General features: G+C 41.2%; 1 protein-coding gene and 1 pseudogene across 7 annotated transcripts in view; both read left to right on the top strand.

Annotated features, from left to right (window-relative positions):
* The window catches only part of HS6ST2 (heparan sulfate 6-O-sulfotransferase 2), a 320,588-nt gene that overhangs the window by 18,454 nt on the left and 289,329 nt on the right, over positions 1 to 12,805 (top strand). The gene's annotated exons all lie outside the window — the stretch shown is intronic.
* On the top strand, positions 8,078 to 11,626 carry LOC100398705 (small ribosomal subunit protein eS6 pseudogene; annotated as a pseudogene). Its single transcript, XR_013531585.1, has one exon. The product of XR_013531585.1 is annotated as a small ribosomal subunit protein eS6 pseudogene (transcript).

Here is a 12,805-nt window from a genome sequence, read left to right as displayed (position 1 = left end):
GTTTTAGGGATCTGTTGTTAGCTGCATATATATTTATAATTGTTATGTTTTCTTGATACATTGTTTCTTTATCATTATAAAAATTCCCTCTTTAGTAATTTTGTAATGTTTATTTTCTCTGATATCAGTATAGCCATTTCATATTTCTGTGGTTCTTGTTTCCATGATACCTTTTCTCTTCTTTTTCCTCTCAAATGATTTCTGTCTTTTAATATAATGTGTGTCTCTTGTAGATAGCATATAGCTGGACATGTTTGGTTTTTATTTCATTCTGGCAGTCTTTTGATTGGATTGTTTCATTCATATACATTTAACATTATTAGTAATATAGCTTGATCCACTTTATTTTGGTTTTCTATATCTCTCATGTATTTTTTTGTTCCCCTAGTCCTCCTGTCCTGCTTTGTCTTATATTAAGTGAATGCTTTCCAGTGTAACATACTAACTCTTTTAATGATTTTCTACTGTATTTTGTTGTCGTTTTCTCAGTGTATTCTCTAGGGCTTACTCTATATACATATTAAATTATCAGAATCTATTTCATATTTATAGTAACTTAATTACAATAAGCTCTATAAGTGTTTTTCTTAGGTAGCTGTATTTCTTCTTGCCCCTTTTTGTGCTGTTATTTTTATAAATTTTACACCTATATATGTTACAAACTCAGCAGCACATTGTTATAATTATTACTTGATGAAATTTTATGTCTTTTAAAGAAGGCAAGATAAGTGAGAGAACAAGTATATTTATTGAGTTTATTATAAACCATTTACGTACCATTACTGGTTCTGTTTGTTTGTTTCTGTGCGTTTGAGTTACCATTTTATATTTCCTCACTCAATACAGCCTTGCTCAAACACATTTCTTTTGGCTTTGTCATACGTTAAATGTATATATGTTATGGTCCCAACAATACAATTATATGCCTATTGTTATATGATTGCTTTTCAGTCTGTTACAAGAAGTAAATATGCATTTATACTGTATTTTATTATTATTACATTATTATCTTCAACTGAGCTGATTCTTTTCTTTTATGTGGACTTGAATTACCACCTGGCCCCACTTGCTTTCAGCCTGAGAATTTTTCTGTGTTATTTCTTGTAATGTAGGACTGTTAGCATGAGATTCTCTGAGTTTTTGTTTTCTGTGAATGTCTTTATATTGCGTTCAGTTTCGAAAATACTTTTGCTGGATATACAATTCTTAGTTATTGGTTTCTTTTCTTAAGCATTTTGAATGCCATTCCTCTGCCTTTATGCTCTATTGTGTCTGATGAGAAGTCAGCTGTCTGTGTTATTGGGGTTCCTCTGTATGTGATGAGTCATTTTTCTCTTACTGCTTTGAAGAGTTTCTCTTTTTAATATTTTTAGTATGATATGTCTGTGTTAGGATATCTTTTTATTTATCCTACTTGGAGTTCAGTGAGCTACCTGCATGTATAGATTAATTTTTCTTCCAGCTTAGAGAAGGTTTTAGCCATTAAGATATTTTTTTTTCTGTTTCCTTCTCCCTCTGATACTCTTCCATTAGGTGTATGCTGGTGTGCTTTTTGGTGTCCCACATTTCTCCGAGGTTCTGTCCATTTTTTAAATTATACTTTAAGTTCTGGGGTACATGTGTAGAACATGCAGGTTTATTACATAGGTATGCACGTGCCATGGTGGTTGGCTGTTTTGTCCATTTTTATACCTTCTTCCTCTCTCTGTTTTTCAGATTGCATAATGTCTATTGAAGTATCTTAACATTGCTGATTATTTATTTTCCCAGCTCAAGTTGTCTGCTGAGGCCTTGTAGTAATTTTTGTTGTTGTTGTTAAATTGAGACAAAGTCTTGCTCTGTCACCCAGGCTAGAGTACACTGGTGTGAGCTCAGCCCACTGCAACCTCTGTCTCCCGGGTTCAAGCAGTTCTCCCACCTCAGCCCCCTGAGTAGCTGGGATTACAGATGCATGCCACCATGCACAGCTAATTTTTATATTTTTAGTAGAGATGGGTTTTTGCCATGTTGACCAGGCTGGTCTCCAACTCTTGGCCTCAAGAGTTTGCTATATGCATTAATACCATTTCCAGAGACAGTAAATATCTGCTTTAGAATTTTCACCAGTATGGTTGTTTTACTGGGAAGAGGCCTGCGGAGCTAAGTCACAATTGTCTTGGTTTTTGGTATGATGGATGGTTTTTTTTTTACTGGATCCAAGACACATTATACATTATGTTCAGGGATGCTGGGTCCTATTTAAGTCTTTTATTTTAGCAAGCAGTCTCCCTGTTTAGGTTTAGCATGTAGGTCTTGGCCTACTTTTCTTTGGCTGTGGTTCCACTGGGAGTTTAATTTTTAGAGTGTTTGTGGTGTTATTTAGGTCTCCTCTGTTTATTTAGTATTATTGGACTTTCACTGATTTCTGTTGGTGCTGCCTAAGGAAGCCAAGGGCTTTCCCCAAGCCAAGCCCTCGGGTGTGTTTTGGTGGGGGAGGGTTGTATTGGGATTTTCCTGACAGTATTACCCCAGCCTGGTGTCTCTGGTTTGGGGAGGAGAGCCTTGGGCCCAAGGGGACTAAGAGCCTCTTAGACCCATATGCTTGTTGCGGTTGTCTCTTTTGATGGCTTTTCCAGCCTGCCCCAGTGTTTCTGGGCAGGGGAGGAGAGTGTCAGGCCAATAGGGACAAAGAGGCTTTCCATTGGCTGGGTGCAGTAGTTCACGCCTATAGTTCCAGCACTTTGGGAGGTTAAAGTGGGTAAATCACCGGAAGTCAGGAGTTTGAGACCAGCCTGGCCAACATCGTGAAACCCCGTCTCTACTAAAACATACGAAAATTAGCCAGGCTTAGTGGCATGCATCTGTAATCCCAGCTACTCAGGAGGCTGACGCACGAGAATTGCTTGAACCGGGAAGGTGTAGTTTGCAGTGAGCTCGCACCAGTGTACTCCAACCTGGGCGACAGAGCAAGACTCCATCTAAAACAAAATAAAACGAAGCAAAGCCAAAAAAAAAGGAAAAAAAAAAAAAGAAGAAGAAGAAGAAGCTCCCGGAATGGATTAGTTACCATGCCCACCCACCTTGATGCCTCTGGGAAAGGGAAGAGAGTCTTAGGCTCACAGAGACAAAGGAGCATCCTATATCTGGCTTTTGCTATAACTGAGTCCCTTTTTCCACTTCCTTCTGCTTATCCTAATGTCTTTGGGGGAAAAGGAGTCTTGAGTCCTCAGGGACAAAGGGACTTCCTGACAGTCTCCTAGCTGTGATTGGGCCCTTTTCCCTAGCTCTGCCTGCCTTCCCTTGTGTCTCTGGGTAGGGGAAGACAGTCTCAGGCCTGTAGGAACAAAGAGGCTGCCCATGCTGGACCACTTGCTGTAGCTGAGTTTCTCTTGTTAGCTCCACACCTCAGCATCTCTTGGTGGAAAAGGGAATCTTTGGGCTCATTTGGAAATGAGAGTGCTTCTTCCAGCTGCTTATTTCTGGTGAGGTTCTCAATCTATTCCCCGTGAAGATGGGTGACAGGCTCTTCTGATGTTAGGCATTCTCATTTGATCTGGGGAAGGAATAGGTTCACCCAGGCTGTTTTCCAGATTGAAAGCTGGAAAACACCAGGCCTCACTGCCCTTCCTTACCACCTTACGTATTTATCCCTTTAGTTGTCTCTTGAGCCATTTCCAGGATTTATTATTGTGCTTACTAGGAAGGAGCAGGGATAAACCTGTCTATGCCATTTTCTCCAGACCACAAATTCATATACACATTTTTGTGGAGACATAAGTTCATTTCTCTGAAATGAATGCCCATGAGTGAATTACTGAGTCTCGTATAGTGATTACATGTTTAGTTTTATAAGAAATGGCTAATCTGTTCTCCAAGATGCTGTGCTATTTAGTGGTAAATAGTCCCCTCTCAAAATTAGCCACCTCCCACAAACTTGGATATATTTTAGTTTCCTTTTAATGTATTTTAATTAATTAATCAATTTTGAGAGGAAGTCTCACTCTGTTGCCCAGGCTGGAGTGCAGTGGTGCGATCTCGGCTCACTGCAACCTCTGCCTCCTGGGTTCAAGCGATTCTCCTGCCTCAGCCTCTCGAGTAGCTAGAATTGCAGGATGCATCACCATGCCTGGCTAATTTTTGTATTTTTAGTAGAGACAGGATTTTGCCATGTTGGCCAGGCTAACCTTGAACCCCTGACTTAGGCGATCTTCCTGCCTCAGCCTCCCAAAGTGCTGGGATTACAGGTAAGCCACTGCCCCCATCCCATTTCATGTATTTTATGATTTCTCTTGAGACTTCCTTTTTGACCCATCAGCAATTTAGAAGTGCACTTAAAAATAATTTTGCTGTTGTTGGTGGAGTTGATTAGGTCTTACTGTTGAGAAAATGTTGGTTAGGTATGCTTAGTTTGGTTTTGTGGACCTTTTGCATATCCTTGTTGATTTTTTCTCTAGTTTTTCTATCAGTTTTCCAGAGAAGAGGTCAAAGTTTCTAACTATAATTGTGGATTTGTCTATTTCCCCTTTTAGTTCCATCAGTTTTCACTTTATATATTTTGCATTTTTGTTGTCTGTTACACACACATTTGAAATTGCTGTGTGTTCTTTATCATTATATAATGTCCCCCTGCATTCTTGGTAATTTTGTGTTCCAAAGTCTACTTTAATATTAATATAGCTACTTAGTGCTTTATTCTGATGGATGCCTACATGATATATCTTTCTATTTTTTAGTACCTTCTTTTGCTTGTATTATTTATTATGTAAGGGTGGAGTACAGTGGCTATCCACAGGGTGATCACAGCTCATCACAGCCTCGGATTACTGGCCTCAAGTGATCCTTCCACCTCAGCCTCCCAAGTAGGTAGGACTGTAGGCTCACACTATGGCACCTGACTGTGTGTGTGTGTGTGTGTTTTTGTAAAATCTAGAATTAGTTGCAGGAATAGAGAGAAATGTATATACTCTGTCTTGTCAGAACCAGAAGTCTAGTTCACCTATTTTTGTTTGCTTGAATGATCTGGGTTGGCTTTTTAAGTCTTTGGGGCTCCGTGTTGCATAATTTTAGCTCAATAATATCATGTTACTGAGTCTACTCTGTACATCAAGGGATGTAATGGCTCCTTTTTTTTTTTTAGGGATCAAATTTTCAAAGCCCACGTATCATTGTCAAATATGCCCCCAGCATTTTGTTGCTTTGGTTGCATCTGTCCCTCCATTGCCTTTGTAGGCATTTGGTTTTGGAGAGTTGGAATGATGTATGATCTGCAAATCTCCATCTGCTGCCACTGACTGAGCATGAACAGAAACAAAAATTGACCATACACAGGTTGACACCAAGATAGATCTAATAGCACGGCCTATTTGTATTAAGCTGGAATCTTTGCCATTAACTAATTCATTCAGTATGAAGTGCATACTGCGTGCCAGGATCTGTGTTAGGTCCTGGGATTACAGAGCTAGCAGTGCCATAGGTACTGACTTTGGAGAGTTCGTAGACTAGTGAGAGGAGACAAACAAAGAGGGTATTCAGTGCTATGATAAAGGTGAGCACGGGTTGCTGTGACAATAGAGAATAGGAGTTCTCAAATCAGGGTAGGCTCTGTCGATAGAGGTGACACCTGAGTTGAGTCCCTGATATAGTTTGGATATTTGTCTCTTCCCAAATCTCATGTTGAAATGTAATCCTCAATATTGGAGGTGGGGCCAGGTGGGAGGTATTTGGATTATGAAGGCAGATCCCCCATGAATGCCTTGGGCCATCCACTTGGTGATAAGTGACCTCTCACTGAGTTCACATGAGATCCAGTCATTTAAAAGTGTGTGGCAGCTGGACAAAGTGGCACATGTCTGTAATCCAGCATTTGAGGAGGCTGAGGTAGGTAGATCAGTTGAGGCCAGGAGTTTGAGACCAAGCCTGGCCAACATGGTGAAACCCCATCTCTACAAAAACTACAAAAATTAGCCTGGCATGGTGGTGTGTGACTGTAGTCCCAGCTACTCGGGAGGCTGAGGCAGGAGAGTCACTTGAACCCAGGAGGCAGAAGTTGCAGTAAGCTAGGGTTGTACCACTGCACTCCAGCTTGGGCAACAGAGTGAGACTCCATCTAAAAAAAAGTGTGGCGACTCCTTCCAACCAGTCTCTCTCCTCCTCCTTCTTTTGCCATGTGACCTGCCTAATACCCTTTCACCTTCCACCATGATTGGAAGCTTCCCGAGGCCTCCCCAAAAGCCACACAGGTGTAACACCATCTTTCTTGTAGAGCCTGCAGAACCATGAGGCAATTAAACTTATTTTCTTTATAAATTACCCAGTCTCTGGCATTGCTCTATTTTTATTTATTTATTTATTTATTTTTTGGAGACAGGGTTTTACTCTGTAGCCCAGTCTGGAGTGTAGTGTTACGTTCTCTCAACACTGCAGCCTCTGCCTCCCAGGCTCAAGTGATCCTCCCACGTCAGCCTCCCGAGTAGCTGGAATTACAGGCACATACCACCGTGCCGGGCTAATGTTTTGTATTTTTGGTAGAGACAGGGTTTTTGTCATGTTGCCCAGGCTGGTGTCGAACTCAAACCTTTTTTATAGCAATGCAAGTACAGCCTAATACAGTCCCCAAGGATCCATAGCCAGGAAGGACTGGGTGAAATCTTAGGAAGAGCATGAGTAAAGGGAGAGCTACAAGAGGAAGTGTGGCTTGTACTTGGGGGCTGGAATGAGACCTGTCACCTCAGAATTACAGAAAACAGGACACCTGAAGCCCTGTAGGACATGCAACATATTTTGAACTCTAGTCTGAGAGCAGTGAGAAGGCATTGGGAATTTTTAAGTAGAGGAGTCATTTAATTTGATTTGCGTTTTTACTGAAGTCCTCTGGCTTCTGTGTGAAGAAGGGGCTGGAGAGTGGCAAGAACGAGTTAGAAGGCTGTGGGGAGTAACCCAGGGAGACAGGGTTGTGGCTTGGCTTGTGGGGATGCAGAGAGGTGAATGGATTCAGGAAATTAAGAGGAATAATAGAAAGAATGCTGCAAGTAAAAATATAGATGGTGGGGATGAGAGTGAGGAAGCAAGGAAGTTTCTGCCAAGGATTCTGCCTTGAGAAGACCTGAAAATAAGCTGTGATAAGCAGGGCAATGGGGGAGAGTCTTTGTTTACATTTGGAATTTAGGGAAACTGTGGAATCACCATGTTGAGATCCCCACGGGCAGTGGATCTGTAGACAGGGAGCTCAGTACTGCAGACGTAGACTAGGAGTTTTTTGTTTGTTTGCTTGTTTTGTTTTTGAGGCAGAGTCCCACTCTGTTGCCCAGGCTGGAATGCAGTGGTGCCATCTTGGCTCACTGCAACCTCTGCCTCCCAGGTTCAAGGGATTCTCCTGCCTCATCCTACAGAGTGGTTGGGATTACAGGCACATACCATCATGCCCAGCTAATTTTTGTATTTTTAGTAGAGACAGGTTTTCACCATGTTGGCCAGACTGGTCTCAATTCCTGGCCTCAAGTGATCCACGTGTCTTGGCCTCCCAAAGTGCTAGGATTACAGGTATAAGCCGCTGTGCCCAGCCAGACTGGAAGTTTTGAGGTGCTTTGTCTCATTATATCACTTAAAATAATTTGAAAATATGTTAAAAGGAAATGTTACTTGCAGTGCATAGACAGGTTTTCCTCGCTAGTTGCTAAGGATAAAATCCAAACAACTGGACCTAAATGATAACAGACAGGATAGAGGCTATTCTGGACCAAACGGGATGCTGACCTCAGAATGGATTGACAAGAGGAGGCCATGTAGAATGGTGAGGACGCCTTACTTACCTCAGACCGGCTTCAAGGCCCTAAGTGAGGGATGCCTGGAATGCCTCTGAAGACTGGCGTTTGGATGCCCATTCCTTCCCATTGCAGGTGCCAAGTCCAAGAACAGTGGAGAACAACTGCATCTTCTTGCCATGAAGTGCATACACTGGAAAAAAGTAAATGCTTGTATTTTCTTTTTCCTTTGTTTCTTTTCTATATACCACTCCTAAAAAGCTTAGATTTCTCTAGATCACGGTTTGTGGAGAAGTAAGAGTGACAATTTTAGGATAAAAAGTTTAATATTGATAGCTGTTTCAAGATGAAGCTGAACATCTCCTTCCCAGCCACTGGCTGCCAGAAAGTCATTGAAGTGGACGATGAACGCAAACTTCGTACTTTTTATGAGAAGCGTATGGCGACAGAAGTTGCCGCTGACGCTCTGGGTGAAGAATGGAAGGGTTATGTGGTCCGAATCAGTGGTGGGAATGACAAACAAGGTTTCCCTATGAAGCAGGGTGTCTTGACCCATGGCCGTGTCCGCCTGCTACTGAGTAAGGGGCATCCCTGTTACAGACCAAGGAGAACTGGAGAAAGAAAGAGAAAATCAGTTCGTGGTTGCATTGTGGATGCTAATCTGAGCGTTCTCAACTTGGTTATTGTAAAAAAAGGAGAGAAGGATATTCCTGGACTAACTGATACCACCGTGCCTCGTCGCCTGGGGCCCAAAAGAACTAGCAGAATCCGCAAACTTTTCGATCTCTCTAAAGAAGATGACGTCCGCCAATATGTTGTAAGAAAGCCCTTAAACAAAGAAGGTAAGAAACCTAGGACCAAAGCACCCAAGATTCAGCGTCTTGTTACTCCACGTGTCCTGCAGCACAAACGGCGGCGTATTGCTCTGAAGAAGCAGCGTACTAAGAAAAACAAGGAAGAGGCCGCAGAATATGCTAAACTTTTGGCCAAGAGAATGAAGGAGGCTAAAGAGAAGCGCCAGGAACAAATTGCGAAGAGACGCAGACTTTCGTCTCTGTGAGCTTCTACTTCTAAGTCTGAATCCAGTCAGAAATAAGATTTTTTGAGTAACAAATAAATAATATCAGACTCAAAAAAAAAAAGTTTAATATTGTGGGAATTATCTGTAACCAGTCAAATTACTAATGAAGATATTTATTCTTGGGAATCTAGAATCAGCTATTTAAGCTTTCTAGGATTTGGAGTCACACAGACCTGGGTTCAAGTGATGGCTCTTTCACTTACCAGTCATGAGACTTTGGGTTAGTCATGACACCTACTTCTGATCTTCAGTGTCCTCATTTGTAAAAGGTGAATGCTACCTCATGGGACTGTTTTGAGGCCCAAATACTGTATGCTAAGTGAGAGGGCTTTCTAGAGTATGAGTTGCTCCTTAAATGTTATTTAATCATTATTTAGCTTCTGGTTTCATTCTGTTAATAACATTTTAAAGTATTACTAGAAAAACTGTAAGATTCTTGCTAATATTAAAATATGTTGTTTATTTAAAATTAACTCCTAATTCATTTCCACCGAATAACAAAGAATACCATTAGACGGTTTTAAATGAAAAATCAAACTTTTTTCTTTCCTCTATACACTTGCACACTTCTGGTCACCAAAATGTGTGAATTTTCCCCACACAGACCAATACTCCGACACTAGCTGGGTGTCTTACAATTCAGTTCGGTTCTGACACTAACCAGAGTTGATGCAGACCCCATAGGTTGAGGGCTCAGCCCCACAAGTCTGCCCCCAGAAACCAATCTCAAGTCTCAGTTTGTCACCTGTACTTCTGGCTATAAACCAAGGTTTCCATGACCCCTTCCTTGGGTTTGACAATTTGCTAGGACAGCTCACAGAACCCAAATAACACTGACTTACATTTACTGGTTTATTATTAAGAAAGGATACAATAAAGGATACAGATGAGCAGTCAGATGCAAAGGTACATAAAGTGAGGTATGTGGGAGGGATGTGGAGCCTCTTGTTGCCTCCATATGTTCACCAATGTAGAAGCATTCTAAACCCTGTCTTTTGGGGGTTTTGTGGAGGCTTCGTTAAGCAGGATTGATTAAATCATTTGCCACTGGTAATAATTCAGTCTCTCTTTTTATTTTTTCTTTTGAGACAGGGTCTCACCCTGTCATCTAGGCTGGAGTGCAGTGGTGTGATCATGGCTCAAATGCAACCTCTGCCTGCTGGGTTCAAGCAATCCTCCCAGCTCCACCTCCTGAGTAGCTGAGACCACAGGTGCACACTACCACACCCAGCTATATTAAAAAAAATTTTTTGGTAGAGATGGGGGTCTCACTTTGTTTTCCAGCCTGGTCTTGAACTCCCAGGCTCAAGCAATCCTCCCACCTCTGTCTCCCGAGTAGCTCAGACTACTGGCATGCACCATGACACCCAGCTAATTTTTGTTTTTCCTAGAGGTGGGGTTTCTCCATGTCTGGTCTCGATCTCCCAAGCTCAAGCGATCCTTCTGCCTCAGCCTCTCACAAAGTCCTGGAATTACATACATGAGCCACCATGCCCTGTCAATAATTCAATTTTAAACCCCTCTCCCTCTCTTAGAGGTGGTGGGGCTGGTTTGGCTGAAAGGTTCAACCCTCTAATCACATGGTTGGTTCCCTTGGCAACCAGCCCTCATCCTGCGGCTATCCAGGAGCCCCTGGCCATCAGTCATTCATTAGTGCACAGAACAACATTTATCACTTCAGAGACTCCAAGAATTTTTGAAGGAATGAAAATCAAAATATGCATTTCTTATTATAAATCACAATACTACAGTGATTATTGGTATGTATGTTTTTAATTTTAGGCTAAGCGAGGATTGATTCTATTTAATTTTCCCCTCAGGCTTATGGGAACACATTTGAGGGCATCTGTTGATGACTCATTAACTGTTTCAGACATGCTTAGGTAAAACCTAAAATGTGTCAAATGCTGTGACTTTGTAGCTATTGTTGCTCTCCCCTTTAGCATGAAATACTTTAATGATCTCAAGACATTTATATTATCATATTATTGCATTTATTCATCAAAATTTGGTATTAATTGTCTGGATGTGTCCCATAAATATTCCTGGCTTCCAACCTAGGATGGATTTATTGGGAAGAGGCAAAATTTAGCTAATGTGTCATACCTGAATGAAGTTACGTATCATAGCTTGCTTTTGATGATGTGGGACAGCAGATGAACAAGGCTTTACCCGGTGATAAGAGTTTAACTGGGAAATAGTTATTGTAAAAAATAACTTTCATCTTTGCAAGCTTTGTAGTCTAACATTGTATGCTTGAAAGGAAAATGACATTTTTGCTGAAATCCACGCAATGCAAAAATTTTATGTACTTCTGTGGATATGTCTTGATGCCTAGAGATTTGTTTTTTTAATTGCAAATGTGAATTGTTTATTTACAATTGCTATTACATATATAGAGGGTCTGTGGTGTATGGCACTATCCCTTGGAGTAATGGTACCCAGTTTCCATTCTCTTCTCAGCTTCGTGAGGCTAGACCAAGCCCCCAGAGTGCTGTCTGCTTCAGTCTCCTTAATGGTGAAGTGGAAATGAATACCTACTCTCACTTAAGGAGATGCTGGACTGATAATTAGATCATGCCCTAAGAGCACTTTGAGCTCTGTTGAAAAATATGTTGTCTCAAAGTAAGTAGAGTCTATGGTTTTGCAAATGTAAATATATTGCCAGAAAATAAATCACTGGGGGAGCAAAACAGGTAGACCAAATATAACAGGGATTAGTAACATCAATAAACATAGTAGGAAAAAAGAAGTCATTAAAGAAAGCCAAGAAGAAAGTTATTGCTCTTGTAAACCAAAAAGAAAATACTAAGACCCCCCAACCATCTGAATGGACTTCCTCCTCCATCAAGGCACTCTTAAAATTTAACATGAAAGACTGGTTCAACAGGATGTGTGGGTGGGATATGCCTCATGATTACCTCTCTGTCATTAACATCAACACAGCCCTTAAGTCTGAGAAGCAACATTTACAATCTATTCTTGGAATCTTCTGCCTGGAGACTTCCTCTGCACAATTAGAACTTTGGTCTTCACAATCCTTTATCTTAACCCAAACATTTCCTTTCTATTGATTCTAGGTCTTTAGATAAACTCAATCAGTTGTCAACCAGAATTTTTTTATTTTTAATTTTTTGAGACAGGGTCCATCTCTGTCACCCAGGCTGGAGTGCCCCAGTGCAATCTTGGCTCATTGCAACTTCTGCCTCCCAGGCTCAAGCGATTCTCATGCCTCAACCTCCTGAGTAGCTGGGATTACAGGCATGTACTACCATGCTCGGCTAAATTTTGTATTTTTAGTAGAGACAGGGTTTTGTCATGTTGAGCAGGCTGGTCTTGAATTCCTGGCCTCAGGTGGTCCACCTGCTAAGGCCTCCCAAAGTGTTGGGATTACATGTGTGAGTCACTGAAAAATTTTAAATTTTGTAATTTTATAAATTTTAAATTGTACAATTTCCAGCTTTCTAGCTGGAAACTCCCGTTCAAGTTGTCCCATCTTTCTGAAGCGAACCAATGTATTTCTTAAATGTATTTCACTGAAGTCTCATGTCTCCCTAAAATGTATACAACCAAGCTGCACCCCGACCACCTTGGGCACATGTTCTCAAGACCTCCTGAGGGCTGTGTCATGGGCCATGGTCACTCATATTTGGCTAAAAATAATTATCTTCAAATATTTTACTGAGTCTAACTCTTTTCGTTGACACGCTGCCAAAAGGAGCCCTGAAATGCTGGTCAGATTCAGACAAGGACCATGGCCATGTGGCTCAAATGGCATTTGTTCAGTTGTTGATAATGAGTTGCATTTGAAAAGGTGGGCTAAATGGAGGCAGCTGGCCTCATTTGGCACCCGTGGACAAAGAAAAGGCTTTTTGGTTGTGCCAAATATTATCCATATTTGCCTAGGAAGTTTTTTGGAAGAGTGTTTATTTGTGAAAAATGAAGATGCTACTTTCTGTCTATAGCTTTCTGGCTTTACTTGTTT

Source organism: Callithrix jacchus, chromosome X (genome assembly GCF_049354715.1).
Source record: "Callithrix jacchus isolate 240 chromosome X, calJac240_pri, whole genome shotgun sequence".
In the NCBI taxonomy this organism is placed as follows: Eukaryota; Metazoa; Chordata; class Mammalia; order Primates; family Cebidae; genus Callithrix; species Callithrix jacchus.
This window is presented reverse-complemented; position numbering and strand designations above follow the sequence as displayed.